The sequence below is a fragment of the Cylas formicarius genome, unplaced genomic scaffold (genome assembly GCF_029955315.1).
Source record: "Cylas formicarius isolate icCylForm1 unplaced genomic scaffold, icCylForm1.1 PGA_scaffold_3__17_contigs__length_32017465, whole genome shotgun sequence".
NCBI classification, from domain to species: domain Eukaryota; kingdom Metazoa; phylum Arthropoda; class Insecta; order Coleoptera; family Brentidae; genus Cylas; species Cylas formicarius.
Genome location: NW_026844326.1, coordinates 6,966,658 through 6,987,246, shown reverse-complemented (window position 1 = coordinate 6,987,246; position 20,589 = coordinate 6,966,658). Strand labels below are relative to the sequence as shown.

Below are 20,589 nucleotides of genomic sequence, written 5' to 3'. Positions count from 1 at the left end.
AATTATTTTAAGTTTATTTTAGTGAAAATACATTTTGAAAGTTTGTTTTTGTTAATCTACTACATAATCAAAAAATCAAGTATTGTTTTAGTAGTCATAATATGAAGGAAATTAAGGTCAATTTGGTCACCTAACATTTATTAACAATTTAAATAACAAATTCACGATTATAACTAATTATTGGACAGCAATATTTACTAATAAGAAAAATTTCCTAATAATCCTAACATTATACTTTATCATCACTGCTTTCGTCTTGTGCAGGTTCGGGACATTTTTCTTTTATGGAATTATTACTTGGTATGTTCATGTACCAGCCATGATACTCAATGGGAATAACTCCAGTTCAGCAAAGGTTAACCAAGTCATCATTTTTGCTTTTGGATATTGGCAATGGTTCTTTCGGCGTACTACTGGATCTACCATTTACTTTTCTTCTTACATTTAGAACATTGTATTCTTCATTCTTCTTTTTTGTTCCTTTTCCACATCGGAATTGTTTGATCTTCAGCCATTCTGCTATTTGCTGAGTTCTTTAAGATTGATAAAATCATTGTACGTCAGCTGGTGAACATTATAAGCACTTGAAATTTTATTTTTTCCTCTCTTGAATCGTGCTACTGTCATAATTGTTTTCCAGTCATTTAAGCAAATACAGGGATACACATTTTGGCTAGTTTTATTGCACTATCCAAAATTTGGAGTTTCGGAGCAATTATATTAGGAGAACTTGGTCATTTTTTCTTGCAATTTTGTTCTACATATGGAACAATTGCAAAATATCAACTTATGGAAGTCATCAATTGATCAATTCTTTCTGTAAAAATATATTACGTTTTGAATATTTTACTGCTACAAATTAAATTCTAGAAAATTTGGACTTGGCCACTTTCCCTTGTATAAAGACGATAAGTCTGAAACAATATTGAAGTTACCACACAAAAACAAAAGTGACGACTAATATAAAATATTTATCCTAGGTCTGGGCAGATGAACTTGTGTGAGGATATATATAACCCTCCTAAAAACTGAGTTCTTAAGGAACCATCACTGAATCAACTCCAAGCTATCAATATGACATTGATATATTTGACGCCACACCAATGACCCATATTCTAATTTAGATCTGACGAGAGAATAACACAGGGTTCTTATAGTTGAGGTATGGTTGAAGTGTCGGCAACTTCTTATTACGCCAAAAATATTAATTGCTCAATATGAGGTATAAAGGTAAGTCTGGAATCGACGACAAGCACCAAGTCTTTAGCCTCACTTAATTAATTCAATACAGTTCCATTTCTTACGTAATTAAATATATTTATGTTCAGCTTTCTACACTTAGAGACATGTAAACTTAATCGATTAACCGGACACCATTCTGATATAACAATAATGTTATCCTGAAGAAACAAGATTGCTTTCGAAAAATCGTCGCTGGGCGGGGCAAGTTCGTAGCGTGTAGCGCGAACCAGCTTTTTATTTTAAAAAGAAGGCGCTTTGCGGTTTCTTGTGCTAGTGGGACGCATTGTTTTTTGTCGTGCTCCTGCGGACCACTATGGAACTTTCGCAAAATCGATGTAATTTTATTGCGCATGCACCCTGGATGAAGTGTCTTTCACATCTCGGCGAACTTCAAAGTTACGGCAAGGCAAACTTCGGTAAATTCAAATTTTTTTACAAATAATAGCGATTCCCAATGATATTTTTTCAAATAATTGCCGCACCCTGTGTGATAGACGAAACTTGAAACTCTCGCGAAACTGTATAAACCAAATTATCCCATGTTTTATAGTTTTTCATTTACGGCTAATTACTTACCCACGAAGATGGCAATTTCCAGGATCTCTTTGTTTTTTTACAAATAATCGACACACCCTGTACATAATCCAAAAAATGTCGCAAGTAAAAGTTATAGCCCTAGATCTCCCACGTTTCCCGGTATATGAATTTTTTTGATAGGATAAATAGTTTTCGCCTAGAATGAGTGCGAGATATTGCAATTTTAAAATTTATTTTTTCAAATATCTCGAGCAGCGTACGTGACAGACGAAAATCGTAAATACAAAAATTGTAGTCCTTGATACGGGCCATAACACTGTTTGAATGGATTAGCTATTTTTTTGTATGAATTTTGATTTACGGTTAATAATTTACTCCCTAAAAGAACAAGGGTCTTTTAGATTTTTGTCCATAACTAAAACACCTTGTGTATAATCGAAAAAATGCTTGAAACAAAAGTTATAGCGGCGGATCTCCCACGTATTACGGTTGCAAAATTTTTCCGATCGGATGAATGGTTTTGGAGGAAAAGATATTTTTCTGGAAGCCAAAATAACTAAAAAAAAAAACAAAAATTAAAAAAAAAATGTTCGTGTTATTTTATTGCTCCCAATTTAAAAAGTCTAAATGCGGGTCCGGACTTCTACTTCTGTTCCAAGTCTGAAGTCGGTAGCTGCAAATTTGGGACACTTATTACGTTTTTTAATATTGCACAGAATATCGCGAACACCCTGTACAATACTTAAAAACCTTAAATACAGAAGTTTTAGCTGTAGGCTATATCGTCATGTAAAAAAAACTGACATCTAAAACACAGATTTTAAATTATTGCCAATTTTCAATAATAGGGGGACCCACTTTTCAGTTTTTTTGAGTTTATAGCGCACCCTGTATATTTTTGAAAAATTGTCAAGAATAAAAGTTTATGGAGCCGTATTCTCTGCGTCTCCTGGTTTAAGAATTTTTTCGGCGTTGTAAACGGTTTTTGAGAAATGGTCTTTTTTGTAGAACCTTGCACAAGCGATTTTTATTTTTTTTTTAAATACTTCGAGACCCCCAGCCCCCCTTTTTTCAACAGGTTCCGTCACGGGGCAAAACTGCATATATGTGCCACATATGAAATATGAAAATCGCGAAAAAAAGATGGATACCGGCGTCGGATCAGGGCCATTTCTTATAAGCTTATGTGCCTCCTGGAAGGTTAAAAAGGAGGCAAATTTTAGTTTTGTAGATCCAACGGTTCGAAGGTTATTCAAGAAAAACTAAAAGACGAGAACGGAGAACGGACAGACAAAAAAATTTTTTTTTCGATGGTGATCATTTCTGTACCAACGGCGATCCCATAGGACCTACCGTTACCGAGATACAAAATTTTTATACGAGCATAGACACTTCGATTTCATCGATTTTGCGAAAGTAATAAGCAATCTTCGTGCGATTTATTACAATTTAACTTACCAATAACATCATTAATAAAGATGACAAAAAGAAGGGACCTAAATTTGATCCTTGTGGTATCCCCGACCTGGGATGAAACACCAGGGAGCTAAACCCCTCGTATTGAACAAAATGTCTACAATCTAATAGGTAGGATATCAGCAAGTTTTGTAACGACAATGATGTACCAACATATATATTACATCCGTCTGACCTAAATCATCAATTGGTTAGCATAAATATTGAGACGAAGTTGCCAGATTGCTTGAGCATGACTTATTTGAAACAAAACCGTGTTGCTCAATGCTAATTAAATGCTTGCATTACATGCTACTGCTTTCTAAAGAAGTACCTCACTTGAATTTTACAAGTTAACAATAAAATTAGTGAAGTGCTTTAGTGGTTTAAATCAAGTCTCGTCCCATTACAAGATGTCATCACTATAAAAATAATCGGTAATTCATATATGCCGATTTTGCTAAAACCGATGGCGCGTAGTTGTCAGGCCGGGGTTAAAATAGCTCCGAAATGCGAAACTCAGTAATCTCAGCTTGGAGCTTGTTAAAAATCCTTCGAAAATTTTTACCTGCCCCGATCGCTAATAATGTGTTTTGTCGCTTGGCACAAAAGATAAAACCAACATTTCTTGCTCAAAGGCCCTGGCTACTCGTACCTTAAACGGTATATTCGGAGGACCGAGAAATTTTAACGAGGAATATTTTCGGAGGCATAAATTTAAAATTCGCAACGGGTATTCGATGGTTTTTTCGTTTTTGGTGCGGCTACGTCACGTAAAGTTTTCCCGATAAATTAATTAGGCCGCGAGGGCAAAAACGGAATTCGTAAGCCACAAACTGCTGATGCCGATCGTCGGCGGTTTAAGGCTAATTAAACGTAACATTAATTAATCTGATACAAATGCAGGTAGAGCATGCCTTAATTTGTTACCTGTTCTCTATTTTTGTTTTCGATTTGGTTCTTAAAAGTGACACATCGTATCATACAAAATTATAGCTATAGTAGAGCTCTAAGTAACATTTACTTTCAAAATGACTCTTTTCATTCACGCCGGAACAAAATATTAAAATTTGAAAAATATTGCTTATGAAAGGAAATTTATCTCATTAAAACAATTAAACTTTGCAAAAAAAAAAATTATAATTCTATATAACAAATATAAGCAAATAACAAATTGTAACATATAAATAAACTTTGAAATGCGCTGTTATTGGCTGTGACCGTTTGGGACGTCAATTCGCTGGTAAGATTACGCGCTAGCCGGTCGGTAGCATAAAGAAGCCATTAGGTCGTCTTGGTGGTTTTGATTTTAATTTTAGACTTGGTTCCGTTGTTTGCTTTTGTTATCTTGTGTTTAGTATCAATTTTTTTTTGATAATGACCGCGATTTTTTAAAAGGTTAATCTAGCAATTTACCTTTAGTGGATATGTCTACTTACAAAATTCTTGAAATCATGCTGGAACTAAGATAAATGTCAAGGATTTACTTAGTCTAAAAGAAGGTCTCGCCCATATCTTAACTAAATTGGTCAACAATGTTTTCCTAAGTGGCATTTTCCCAGAATAATTAAAAATAAGCAAAATAATGCCTATCTTTAAATCAGGATACAAGATCTGCTAACTACAGACCAATCTCTATGTTAAGCATTATCAAAAAACATATGTTAAATCACATAAATAATAACATTGCAATGGATAAGTACCGGTGTGGCTCCTCTAATTGCGACTGTCGACTTTGTTAATAGCATCTCTAAGTCCTTTGATGATAAAATGATCACACTATTAGGACATTGGTAAAAAAATGGGAAATCAAGGGATAATGCTCAATATTATTAGGATTTATCTTGAAGATAGATATCAACAGGTTAAAGTAAACAAGATAAATAGTCAATTAAAATCCAATATGTACAAGGCTCAGTCCTTGGACCCCTGTTATACTCTCTGTGCGTATTTAATTTAATAAATACTAAACTTAAAGCACGTTACTACACCTTCGCAGATGATACTGCTCTAGCATATGTTGGAAATTGTGTAAACGACGTGCGCAGAAGGATCATTAATGATCTACAGAAACATGTGCATTGGCTGTATATTCACAAAAAATATATATATAAATGACATAAATATCCAAATTAATGATATACAATGATAAACGATAAACTAAATTGGTGTGAACACACAGAAAAAACTATTAATACAATTCTACCAGCAATGTTTGTTTAAGTGTAGGAATTATTTAACTAATAAAACAAAATCAATGCGCAAGTCAAGTGCAATCCTGACAGAAAAAATTATAATTATGATAGGCTAGCTAGAGAATTGCGTACGCAGAAACTCAAAGAAATACTTCAAAATGAGCAGTGTAAACTTATACATAATAGAAATGGACACCAAAAAACAATACATATTTAATAATTACTATTCAGATTCTCAACTATGAAACTAGAATAATAAATGATATATACCAAATTAATATCAGAATCTACATAGGCCTATGTAATCCCATCGCAAATGTGTCCAAAACATTTATTGACATAAGTTTAAAAAGTGAAGAAGTTACTATATTTTTATTAAACAATTAAAAGAATATTTTCTGACGGGAGTTTCAATTGTTATTACTTAGGGTTAATGACTTATTGATTTGATAGTTCATTGTATAGTTTTATGTTATTAAAGAACTCAATGCCAATATTACACAAGTTTTATATTCTCGAGGAGAGAGCTCACTGCACTGTTTAGAGAATCTATAAAAAAATGTCAATTATTTATGTGAAGAAATATTTTATTTTAAATTATTTTTTTTATTTTTTTTGACATAAATATTGCCGTATCTGAAATATTTTCTTCAGATTCATGTATATGGTTTTAACGCAATTATTTATGTGCAGTTTACTTTGTTTTATCTAGAGCAAAAGTGAAATAATGTAAAACGATATTTATGTCAATATTCTTAAAGATTCTAAACGAGTTCTACATGAGGTTTTTGATGATATATTAAAATTTTTAATGAGCTACTTCATTCGAGAACGTTGAGCTTAAATTTCTTATTACAAAACAATTTGATCGTATTTTAGGATTCATCATACTAATACGATTTTTACTAATTAGTTTTTGACTCCTAGCACTTGCTACTTTTGCAATCCTGAGTTTCTTTAGCTTTGGTTAAATCCAAATGACTCTTACGTAACGTCAACATTGATTTTCAGCATAACTCTTCCATCATTCCTAAATTTCATTGTAATGTATAGTGAAAGAAAACTTTCACCCACAATAAGCTTACTTACAATTACAATTACTTACTGCAGCGTTAATTGACAATAACATTGTAAAAATAACTCTTCCATAGTTACTTCCAATATGGAATTAAAAGTTCCGGCAATACCAGCACTATAATTTTTTGTCATCAATTTTACAGAACCATTCATTCCACTCACCCTCGGCTGTGCAATGATTTAAGTCCTTGGCATTATAACTTTGGTTTTTCTTTTTTCCGTCAGAGTTACAATACTGTAATGAAACAGTTTATGTCTTTCTTTAATTTATGTATATCTTGTTTTTCTTATTTGCTCTACTGTAATTTTTGTCTGGGCTTCAAGGACAATATCCCTATATACTTCAAAATAAACTTATTTTAGAAGTACAATTAGCAATTAAAAGCTTCTAGGTGTTAGATCATTGGCTCGCTGTAAAAATAAAATGAATTGTTATGTGTATGTGTGTGTGTGAATGATTTTGGGAGCTACGAATAATCATTAATAATTCAACAAACCAAAATTTAGATATTATGATGATTACACTTCATTTGCAACAGATTTAAATTGGATTATTTATAAAGTAGGTGACTGATATTTCCTGCCGATTCTTCGCCATAACAGAAAATCTAGACAACTCACCATTTCGAAGCAGTACCTAATCTTGAGGAAGTTGAGGGACTTGAATTATTTTATTTGATATACAGTTGAGTCTGAGTTGAGTTGATATCAACTGAAAAAAGCATACAATTTGGAGCGCCATCGGAACCTCTCCCATTCATCCATTTAAATACTTAGTATACTTTAGTAGCGCAACCGGCTTAGGCTTTGGGAATAACACTCGCAAAGTCAATGTCAAATTAGTTGGACAATATCATCTTAAAACTGAATCTTGATAAGAAGCAGCACAATTTCGAGTAATAAAGCTAAAATAGTAGTTCAAATTACCTACTTGCTGTAGCAGATTAATTTTGCAAAACCAACACTTTAGCAGTGGACTGTTCGTTGTCAGGCGCCTAAGAAGGTTGATTGATGATAAGTACTTAACTATAGTGTATCATGCTCATCTTCGTTATCATCTATTGCATTCCCTTTTAATTTACGGAGCAGTGGGGTACTTTTTAGTTCTTTTGTACACAAGCAATAGGAGTTGTCCTCTGTTGGGTTGTATCAACAGTTACTTAATATTCATAAAAATCGTCATAATTATAATTATCAAAGATATTTCAATATTGGATAAAAAATAATTGTCTTAAGTTGAAAATGTCTATCAATAATAGTGTTCATTTTGACTTTCGAGTTTGAACATAAGATGTATCTTTAAAAAAAAATTAGGAGTACCTACTGGTCACCTCTACTTTAAGCGCAAAGTAAAATCGGTATCATCATAGAAAATTGTAAATAAAAGTTTTTCTTTGTTTCATTTTAATATACATGTTTCTTTTCTAGTTGTGAATTTTTGACTTGCTGCAATAACATTTTTGCAAAACATAGTTAATAAAGATCATATGGTATCGTATTTGAGGTGAAAAATATTTTTTTGATAAATTAATAATTATTCGAAACAAGCCGAATGAAATATTTGATTAAAACAATCAATTTATTTTCAAAATGCCAAGTCAACGTCTTAAATTGCAATTATCAATTTCTACGAGACACATTCAATTATTCGTTAATACAAGTAAAAAATAATTGCGACAGCTCAATAATTTCAAAAATATAAGCTAATAATAATTGCTGATGACCCGCCGACGTTTTTAATTTCGCAGCTGCGTTAAACTATTCTGCAAATAATAGTTTTGTTAATCGGTTAATGACTTGGCTTTGATGATTTCGATTTGCTTTTTTGTGGGATTCAATTGTTGTTGTTATGTTTTCATTCATCCAAGCTGCAGTTTAAAGTATCAATAAAAGAGCGTTTTGTTTTTACAGTCAGATTCCAGCGTATCAGTTTGTATATCCAGCCGCAGTAGTACATAAAACTTATTTTTAACTCTTCATTTGCGTAACTGTCGAAAATGCATATTCCGAGTTGTAAACGTATCGTCGTGTAACGAATTCTATTTACGATTATTAACGAAAGATTTGCATGAAACACCACACAAGAATATGTTCAATATTTTTCCAATACAAATAAATTAAGGAGAGTCTAAAACAAATACATTAGAAACGAGGCACGTTTAAGTTATTTGTAAATGGAATCTCCGTTTTCCTCCCTCCCGTTCGTTGTTTTCTAGGTTATCGACCCTCTGGTATTTCGCAAATATATCAATAGCGAGGCGGAATCTTGTATCCGCTGGAACTTTTCCAACTCCTTTTTTTTGCTCGGATAAAACTTGAAGTTCAAGTGCGAAAGGTCTGTAGAATCTGTCACGAATATTCTGATAAAACAACCCGTTTGAATATAAAGTTTTAACATACGATAATAATAATCATAACAATAATAACAAAAAGTAATTATTTAGCTTATACTCGAATTAATCAATTGGCAACAAAACGTGAAATATATTAAATTAACAATCAGAAAATACGATTAATTAGTACAAAAGAAAGAAGGTATAAACATAATAATTATAGTTTTTGGAGATTTCAATTTCAATGTACAATTGAAATCAAATTTTAATAGCCAATTAGGTCACTAACGCTCTGGATCCACCATTTCAGTATTCTTTTAAACAATTCGACCCTGTAGTGAATCAAAACAATTCTTGATCTTTTACTGACTAACCTTTGGAAAAAAATTCTTAAAAAAAAAATCAATTAATATTTTTTAAGGCATATGTCTATTTCTAGATGTCGAAACTAACATTGGATGCCAATTTTGACTGAACTTTACTGAATATCGTAGGCTGGCGAGAAATATCAGTTAATATCTATACTCGCAGTAGAGGGTGGATGTAATATAGATATTTCAATAGCTTTCCAAACGAATAGATCATAACATATTATTAAAAAAAATTACTGCTTTTGAAATTAATGTGAATCTTGTAAATATATTTGCATCTTCAACAGCTGGAAATTTTCCGATTTTTTAATGGGCTTAATTCTGATGACACAAATGCTCAAAATGGTGGATGAATTTATTATTTAGATTTATGTCACTTTCTCGGACAGTTTTGCTCTAAAAACTCCTCCTCCTCCTCTCTTTTACTTATGTAAGATCTAAGCTAGAGTAATTTTTTTGATCTGAAATCCAGTTTATCAAATTATTAAGGAGATTCCTTAAGTACTTAGGGTTTAAACGTAAAGCGTAAAGCAATACGACCTTAATATTCAAACCACCCTTACATTTTGCTTGCAATGTGGCTATTAAGAAAAACAGTGTATGTGATTTGAATGTGTGCTCATTGTGTGTATGTTACGTTGAACAGTATTGCCTTTGCAAAAGTGTAATTCTGATTTTGATTAATTTATCTCTGTAATTATTATTATTATTATTACTATTATTAGACGCAGCCGAAATGATTATAGTTATTAATGCAACTGAGAAGAGTGAAACATTGGCCATGTATCACACCGATTGTATTTTTATGTACTGTATGTTCACGGATGGATAGATTAAAAAGTGAAATAACGTTCGCAATGTCTGACGTTTGTTTTATAATACAGGGTACGAAAAAAATATAAAATATACCAAACAGTAAAGTAGTCATCACATCACATTACAGATCTTCAATTAAAAATTCGTAATTTCAAAAGCCCCATTATCATATATTTTATTTGAATGCCTCTTTCTCAATTGTGACTTTTTTGTGAACATCAGAAACATGCTGACAATATATGAAAATTATCGAAAATTCTTATAGCTAAGTGTGTCAAAAATTTCAGGAAAAGTATACAAAGATTTTAATATGCACAAGTTCAGTAAATAAATTCAAAAAATAATTTTGGAATCGGTTAATTCAGTATCCTGTACAATAAAACAAACGTCAGGCATTGCCAACCTTATTTTTCAATCAACAAAAAACTCTTATATAGAATCATCCGTGGACATACTGTGTATATAAGTTATTGCTTCAGTACACAATACTCGAACATACGACACTGTGTACTTCAAAGGAACTAATGACATGTGCATGTCGAGATCAATAGCATTTAACCGTAGCGGCTGCGTGAGGTCAGATTGTCAAACGTCCATTGGAAATTAAGTAATTTCCTTCTGAAATCAATTAGCCACGATGGGAAATAATAAAGACGTTTCCTATGGAACTCACGATACACCCGCATGCTTTTCAGTTCGATCCATTAGAGCAATCGAAGACAGCGCCGTATTAGGACATTTCGTGAACTATTATGTGAGAGATATGTACGTAGGCTTCTAGAGCGGACAAAGACTTTCATAGTTTGGTCAAATCAATCTGAATTTTTTTCCTAAATTCTAGAACTGAACTGGATTCAGAATTTTTATTATGATTATTATAAAGTTTAATGGAATTATAAGTAACACCGTTCAAATTCATAAGAATTATGCTAGGACATATAACAATATTTTTCTTCTGACGAGGCTACAACTTTCATACCAAAACACTAAACCATCCTTCAAGTACATTGGTAAAGAATATTTCATAACCATTTTACAAAAATTACTAGCAAAAATTGAAACGTTGAAAATTGAACTGTGGCGGACTTTTGGTTATCCAACCAAAACAAACCAACAGCTCAGAATGGATAGTACAACGGAAGATAGCTTTTAAAAGGATTTATGTTTCAGAGAATTGTTTTAAAATTCAATATATGTTTATTTGCCCACAGCATCGTGAGATATATAAGTGTTTTACATAAATTAGAAATGTGATTACTACGTCCTAACTGACCATCCATTTGCCAGATTGTTGCTTCATTTATAAATTTAAGATTTTCTTTTTCTAATTGAGTTATTGCCTCCGTTTCTTTAGGCAGGTTGCAGCAGTTGACTTGGCTTGAATATAGGAGCTGCACTCATTATACATCCTTGATCTGATTTCATTTCCAATTTCCATGTTTCAAAAGTTAGAGCGTCTTCTCTGATTGTTTCGCTCCCAACTCCGATCAAATCATTGTATTATGAGATAAGATTGTAAGCGCTTCATGAAAACAAGCCCTTTTCTGTATCAGAATTAGATAGATATATAGAAATAGAATTTAGTATCTCTAGCACACGTATTATGAAATAAGTACAAATATCCAATATGACCAATAGACACCAATGTTAATGACTGCATTAAGTGAAGTTGATAGTCAAATTTGTTTGAAATAATGTCATTTACATATAAATATAATTTATTGTAAGGGTTGGTTTTGCCCGGTATTATTGTCTCTTACTTTGTTTCCTTATAAGCTACATCTGAATAAAAGCAATCAGAGAGTCTGAAAGCTTTCCTATAATCAAGGGCTTGAGAAAACGATGTTCCATTTTGCTGAAATCAGATAATAGCTTATGACTTAGGCGACATACAATGAATATAAATGTGTAAAAGGGAATAGTCTAATGGATACCAAAACAAAGATGGAAAGGGGGTAAACCAAAAAAAGCTGGAATAAACAAATTGAGGAAGCAATGGAAGCTGGAAGTTAGGAATATTGCAGAAAGTAATGAAAAGGGCAAATAATTTCTTAAATAAATTATCGAAAACACCCATTTTTATTTTTAACCATGATTAGGCTGGCAGCCCAGGGGAAATAATTTAAATAAATTTTAACCCATTCAAGCGCGATCCAGTTTGTTAAAATTTTAGTTCAAAAGAGTTTCGATTTCCTTTGGCTCTCTACGACTGTTTTAGTTTGTTTTTAGTGGAACAGAAATATGTGCAAAAACTTTTTATAAAAATCAGGATCCTCGATGATCATCACAAACAATTTGGAATGGCGAATTTTCCATTCGAATGCGGTCCTGCCCTATCCAATTGGTTAGTGGGTCAGACAACTGAGAGGGTTCGGTGTCGGCTACCCCCCGGGGACTGATGGCGGTTTTTATTCACGTTGGTCGTTCGGCGAAATGTGAAGCACACCCCACAGATATATATACACCCTAAACAGTTGAAATAACACTTTCCGCTCCAAATTGGGCTTCGTGGTCCCGGAATTGTCGAATTATTCCACCAAATGGCGCTTTGAAATAGAATTAAATTTAATCGGATTTTGTATTATACAGGGTGTGATTTACATAAAGTTAAAAACTTAATAATAATAATTCTTTATTCCCAATCAAATTTACTTGAGGAAGTGTGAGTCCAAAAAATCTGTCACTGCATATTTCAATAAGTCAATGTCTTTCTCTGGTTCTTTACTGAAACACTTACATCACTAATACATGTGATTGTTTTAGGTAACATACATGCATACATACATGTACATACACTAAGACCTGTTTTTTTTTAAGTTAGTTAAGTTTTGGTTAATTCTTGGAGTGATTATTTAAATTTTAAATATAAATCTTGAAATTGTTTTTAATTTTTATATACAAATATTAAGTGGAATTAATTCCTAACCTAATATCCGAAAAAGCTTCCCTGCATGACTCTAAATATTTTATTGGTTTAATATTCTTAGAATTTTTTTCTGGGCTATAAACACTTTTTGTAACCTAGTGCTACCCTAGATCAGTCATTCAAGTTCGGGACCATATTAAGGAGCATACTTACAAGAGCAAAGCCTGAAACATCGACCCAAGAGAAAGGAGTGTATCTATCAAATGACCTGTGAACTTGGAAAGTCATATATATGGTGGGATTGTACTTCAAAAATCATATTAAATTAGAATATGTGCTATCAGAGTCAGTTGATCACATCGAAAATATATGAGTAAATATTGAAGTACAATATACTGTTAAATATTTACGGAAACTCCTAGTTCTGATTTTAGTCATATTTTTAATAATTTTTTTTCGGAGATTTTAATATTAACCTATTAAGTCTAATGGTTGCACTTTTAATATATAGCAGCTGCTAACAGAACCAACGCGAGTGTCACAAACATCACCGTCACTTTTGTATCTCATGAGCATTAATCTGGAAGGTGTTACTTTGACTGGTGTTTTAGATTTAAATATTGGCGATTAATTTTAGGATACTTCAAGCTATCAACACATCAGTCCACTGAACAAATAATTAGTTTCATGTACAGGCGAATAAGCAGGATTAATCGAGAGGATATTGAACAAAACCTTCTGGCCTGCCTTGGCATCATGTTTTTAGGCATGATTGATGAGAAAATCGCACAGGTCATTGACTATGTACTGAATGTATTTGACATGTATGAACTCCTTAAACAAAGTAACTACTGTAAGTATAGCCCATCAATAACTGACAATATAAAATTTTTACAAAAACTAAGGAATATATTATAAAAATCAAACAAAAATCTCAACCTAATTGTCTTAATAATGCAAATCATATTAATATTTTTTTATAAGCTCCATTGCTCGACAACTGACGAAGTTGAAGTGCTTAACATAATTAACAATGTTAAGACTAAGGGAACTGAAAGCGACAGTATTATTATCACTTTAATTTAACCTTGTTTCCCCGCAATTGTACCGTATATTGTCCACATAATTAGTGAGTTTAATCATTTGCGTTCTCTTAGTGTTCTGTCTACACTCTCTAAGATTCTAGAGAAAATAACGAACAAGCAAATAAGAGCATTTCTCAATATTTACAGTATTTCGCTGCAGAAACGATAAGATTTTAGATCTGGTTATAGTTGTGAAAGCGCTATTGCAGATGTAGGCTAAGACATTTCAAGTAATACTTAAGAAATCATCCTCTAGACCTTTAGCTGTTATATAGTATATATAGTATTTTCGGTTCAGCTGTTACTCAATATTTGCTCGTACTTAAGTATTCATTCATATATTTACATATAGGGGAAACCAAAAGACCTTTAAACTTATATACAAGCGTCCTAGTCTGAGAATTTAAAAATTAATCTGCACTTGATAATGGGTAATAAAGAAAATAGAAGTTAGCATTTCTGCTGAATCATTTGTAAAACACCTTAAAGCGAAAGTCCTGTTATTCTTATCGTTATTATTTCGTTTTCCATAGCCACTCATTTCCAAAATATCAAGCGCACTATCAGGCCGTCCGGTATATTAACAGCGTAGCTTGAAGATTCACACATGCTCCGTCGACAAACTAAATTTCCCCACATGAAAACCAATTTTCCGGCCGTCAGGCGACAAAAAAGATAATAAAAAGCGAAAACGCCAAATCGGTTGTCGACACGTCATGCCGTTGATTAAAAAGTACATGGGTTTAAGTGTAAATTTAGACAACAAGTGAATTACTTAACGACCTCAAGCCGGAAGTATCGAATTAAACTGCGCATATATAGCAAGCCTTTTCATCTCTTACATTCGTGGTAGATGTTATTTGCTGCAGTGGGTACGAATGGAATTGAATAATTTCAGGGGAGCTACTCTTGAAACTGTGCGCAAATGTGAGTGTACGTATTTCTATTTCGTTAATCTGGCAATGTCGCAATTATTATGCTGTCAATACTAAGATCTTTTAGGCTAGATGCTCGGACACGTCCATTATAATTTTTTCTCGAGCATTTTATGCAGTAAACAGAAAATATACAGAGTAGATCAAAGTTATATTTCTTAAGAACTTTTGATATGTTTTGAATGTAAGGAAGGACAAAAGTGGCAATTGTGGGATTGCTTTCTGGCTCGTTGTCTTTGGAAGGTTGTGGTGAAGTTTATTTTGTGATGGAACGCTTAATATGGAAATTATTAGAAAGAAGAGGTGATACAAGCTAGACATTTGCTAGAGAATATGTTGAGAACCAATGGTGCTGACAATAGGCCGAAGGGGTAATCCTGGTTTGTGAATCTTAGGCATTCCTAGAGAGGAGGAATTTTAGAGTCATAACGGAACAGCTATGGGTTCTCCACTATAAGCAGTAATCGTGATTATGTTTATGGAAGCTTTTGAAAAGAAAACCTTGGTCTCCTTCCTTCTAAAACGAAAATTATGTAAACGCTATGTTGATGATACTTTTATTATTTCGCCTAATAGTTAGAATCCTTCCGTGACTTTCTTAGCCACTTAAACTTCATACACCACAACATACGATTTACTATTGAATTAGAAACTAATAATAATAAACCATTCTTCGATTTTTTTACATCTGCCCTTCTCTGTAATAATTGTAAATAAGAAGAAAGATAGTCGTAAAACATATTGTATGGGAGCAGGGCGAAACTATCAGCGGAATATCAAAGAATAAAACAAGAAAAGATGCACACAGAGAATTTTTCAAGACTCAAGTTGTACCATGGACAACTACGGAGATAGAAGGAAGTAGAATGCAAGCACAAGGAATGTAATTTTTAAGAAGAGTGAAAGGTTGCACAAAAATAGATTAGACTATAAAACAGCCCAATTAAACACCTTTAATATGAGAGAAAAAAAAGGAACATAAAGGAAAACAATAGTAAGATGCACAACGACAGAGGACAGGTGAATACGAGATTTTACCAATGCCATATTTCGGAACGCCGAGAAAAAGATGGATATCGTAGACAAAAGGGTCTAAAACATGAACTAAGGAAGAAGAAGACGAAAAAGAGAACGGATTGTTGATTGCCGAAACTTATACGAATGGTAAAGAATTTCGTTTGAAAATACTATTCGGAATTTTCTCAGCTTTAAACATTAAAAAAATATTCACACACCTCTAATTAACTTTAAGTTTGACTTAAGTAATTGCAACCAGAATAGGAAATATACTACCAAAACGGCATTTTATGACTAACGTTGATGTTGGTTTTGATAGGTTTTATACAGTAATGTCGCAATTATGTAGCTTCGTATTCCTAGTTCATAATAATCAGAAATTATTTAAACCTGTTTTCATCTAACCTCCATGTAATTGTATCCGACTGGGCTGCAGAATTATTTTGATGCGTATTTGATGATCTGATAGTCTTCTACCTGCACCTATAATTGCTCAGTGAACAATAAAATATCCTAAATGCAGCTAGAAGGCTCAATTTCTCCAATATAAAAAATCAATCAGTAACAAGACTCTAATATTAATAACCTATCCAAATTTCCAAATTGAAGATGTTGAAAGATATTTGCGTTTTTTGCTTATTAAACAAAAAAAAAATTTTTAACTACTCTCTATTGTAAAAAACCGAATTATGCACAGGCGCGTTCGAAGACTGCTTAATAGTTAGCTTCTTTAAACACAGTCGGGAGCCACATTAAGTACTTCTTCTTTTTCTGGTACTGTTTAATAAATCACCTGCTTATTTCCGGTTCCACTTATCATCAAAAAACATTGCCAAACTTGTTTGTCCAATGGAGAGCATTTACATTAATTTATTATTGGTCTGAATTATAGAAACTCTTTTTGTCAATGATTTAAAATTGCTCTGCGAGTTGCGGAGAGTTTCAGACTGACCTTTAGAATTATTAAGATTTAGTGTAAAACTCATAACATTTTCAAGAAAAGTGAGATCTATACAGGTCAATGATTCTCTCGAGACCCATATTGTCTACACATAGTCACAGTTCACACTGTAGGATTTTATACTAATATAAAAAAAACTCTGGTGTCCTCTTATGTTAGGTCCAAATTGGATTGTAGTGCAGTAGTTTCGTATTTGGTTTGGTGTGATTTAGTGAAATTCCCAATTCTGATATACTTAAAGTAATTAATGCCACAAATGTTCTATGGGGTTGAAGATAGGGAGGAAGCATATGAAATTAACACTTCCAAAAGTTGTACTTTTTTATAATTGCATTCAAAGTGACTACCATTTTCTAACAAATATTCTTAAATTTTAGTTAGACACTGTTATCCGGAATGTTTTTCGAAAGATACTTTGAAAAACCAGTTTAATCCAAGCCAGAGTCTTAATATTCTTGTAAGTCAAGCAGTTTAGAATAAATACATCTTCTCAGCCAGCCAAAATTATGACGCTTTTTCCTATATTTGAGTGTAATTTGAAGATGGTAATTACCTAAGGAGGAAGGGTTAGATGATATACTTTCAGACACACTTTACCACTTTTAGACTTTATTGTAATAGAGCTGGAACAAATCTTACTTTTGTCACAAATTATTGTTATGTGCCATTTTTTTTGGTTTATTATTTTGTTTTTTTTTCTTCCTGTTAATTTATGGTTGATAATTTAGATCCTTTTTGTTCATTACTAAAATTACTTTTGCTTTTATTTGGTAACTTTTTTCTATTTATTGGTACTGGATAACACTGGTTAGTTGATATAATCAAACACTGGACTTAGAAGGCTTTATTTGAAATTTCAATGTTATTTAAGTTCGAAAAAAATGTAGGCTTTTCAGAAAACAATTGGATAGAATCGTCATCATTACCCTGCGTTGAAAAACTCTAAAAGAGTGTTCTCTTTTTTAAAGTATTAAAGTATTGCACAGTTGTTAAAAGGCAAAAGGATTTAAATGACCTTGGACGCAGTAATTGTGCACGGTGCCGACTTAGGGGGATGAACTATCGCGTGCGTATCGCATTTCCTTCGTCCATTACACCCACAAACATATCCAGTTCAAATGCTGCATTCGTGGTATCCCTTGTCATCCATTTCGACGATAAATATCAAAAACATTTACGCTGAAATCTGAAATATGGCGCTCCTATCAATTAGGGGCTTATTATGCACGAGAACGAACGAATATGTTAATCCGACTCATGTTATTTTTGGGGGAGTGACTCAATGGATCCCGAGGGACGAGAGCTTTTTCCCGTTAAAAAATTCGTCTGTAATATTAAGGTTTCTATTCACAAAAGAGAAACATATTTACGAATAGCTTTGACGGAGTATGCCACGAAACAACATGTGTGGATATTATTTAGGTCGTTATTGGTGGTCCTTAGATGATGACCTTCCATTTGATATGAACAAGTGCGAACAAACAAGGCTATTGGAATTTAATTACCGCAAATGTTTGCCGAGGTCATTTGCCACCATCATTAAAAAAAAAACATACAGATCTCGAATTACGCAAAAATTTCTCTTATAATTATATAATACCTTATAATCAAGCTTATATAAAAAATTATACAATTTTATAAGACCTGTATGGTGGAGTGTTTGGCAAGGCGGCCTTCTCAAGCTTTTTATTATTTCTTGTAGCTTTTAACCATCAAGTCGATGAATTTTTGACTAACTTTAACCAAATTTACCTAAATTTTGCACAAGCTTCTGGCCGTCGTGCCCCACTCTCCCCTACTTATAATGTTATATATAATGATTATAATTATTTAATAAAAAGTATTTAATTTAAAAAAATGTGATTAGTAACTATTTTTCTATGGACTAAAAAATTTGTGTTGGTATTTACAAGATTAAATAACCTTTTCAATAAATTAATTATGATTCGCTGTCCATTTTACCCCTGTTATTACGAAAAGGGCCAAAAATGTACAAATAACCAGAATTTATAATTATAACTTAAAACAAAATTTGGTAAATTTTGGATGTGGGCGTCCTTGCCTCAGGGGGGCCGCCTTGTCCCTCCCTGCATTGTATAAGGGCATACACTAGTAGTGACAGCATTATAAAATAGTTATTCAAGCGTGTCTTATTAAAGTTGGTTAATGCTGTATAATATTTGTTTTCTACTATAAATAAATACGTCTGCGTTGTAACACCGTGAAATGAACGCAACCACTAAGATATTGAAATTTGTTGAATGACAAATTAAGTTTAAGTAAAAAATTGATAAACGTAGTGGCAATTTTAAAAGAGGTTGTAAGAAAAATTATCACGAAATTCTTAAAAATAATTCAGAATTTTACATTCAACTTTTAAGACAAACAGGCAAAAATAGGATTGTGTGATTGATGTCCAAAATCTGGAATCTAATGCAAATTCTTTCAATATTGAAAATGACAATACGACTTCTAGTATGTATATATGTTTTGGGCCAAAACCATGTTCCACCTTGTTCCCAACTCATCGGAACGATAGTGAGTTCTTTGTTCCATTGCTCCGCAGTTTCCACTATTTTAAACATTTTTTTTTTTAATTATAAAAATCTATTTCAAACAACACAGTTAAACATTCACTTTAAGGTTAGGATGCAGGAGATAAATAAACAATGATGAAAGAAAATTTATTTTAGGTGTAAAGTCTATAAAGAGTGGTTCGGTGACTTAATATTTATTTTGTATTTGTACGTGAGATTTTGATTGAACGAAATTTGTATAAGTCGTTACGATAATTTCCTACTAATTCCATTGAATGCAACTTGGGGGTTTTACTGTATTCTCCTTAACTTATAAAGAATAAGACGTATATAAAATTGTTGATTTTTTTGCAACCACTAATAATAATTTAAATGAAGAAAAAAACTATAAACCTTATTAAATCTTAATAACCGTATCTTTATTAAAAGCAAGATAAAATGAGAATTTTTTAAAACTAAAGTTTTCACGGGATTAGTCTTGATAATAATTTGATTGATTTAAGTCTGCTATTTAAACGTTAAACAAAATATACATTTTCTTAGAAAATCTTGAAAACTATTTCTGTGACTCCGTAGTCCTAGAACAGTATCAGTCATAAAATTAAGAAAACAGGTTGGCCCTTATGCATCATAAAACCTCAATTGCGAAATTGATATTGACGATATTAACAGTAGAAATGTAGGATATTGTAATAAGCTTTAATAAGGATTGTCGGATCTGTGCTAACAGGTACATTATGATGATGAATGTTTACAAAAATAGTAAAACGCTCAGCTTTGCTGAACTTTATTTTCAGTTTGCTATACGGGATTTAAAATATATCTATATGAAGTTGTCGAAATTTTTACCTTAACTCGGCCCATTCTATAAGCATTCCCTCCCGTTTTAGTCATGTTAAAAGCAGTCAGCACTCACGCCGATTTTCTAATACATTAATTAGCTGCTGCTGCTATGAAAGTTTGAATTCTTATCAAAGTAGGTCTCTATTGCTCTGTCAAAATTAGTTGTATAATGCCTAAATATTATTCGTTATACAACAGTTTTATCTAATATATTTTCAATTTACAATGAAATATTGTTTAATGCATTTATTTGGGATAAAATAGCTTATAAATTTCATGGCATTATAAATCGCCATGTTTAAATAACGAATTCTTGTTT

At 32.3% G+C, this 20,589-nt stretch overlaps 1 protein-coding gene across 2 annotated transcripts in view; it reads right to left on the bottom strand.

Moving 5' to 3' along the window:
* Window positions 1-20,589, bottom strand: part of LOC132698959 (integrin alpha-PS1-like) — a 298,569-nt gene that overhangs the window by 51,750 nt on the left and 226,230 nt on the right. The gene's annotated exons all lie outside the window — the stretch shown is intronic.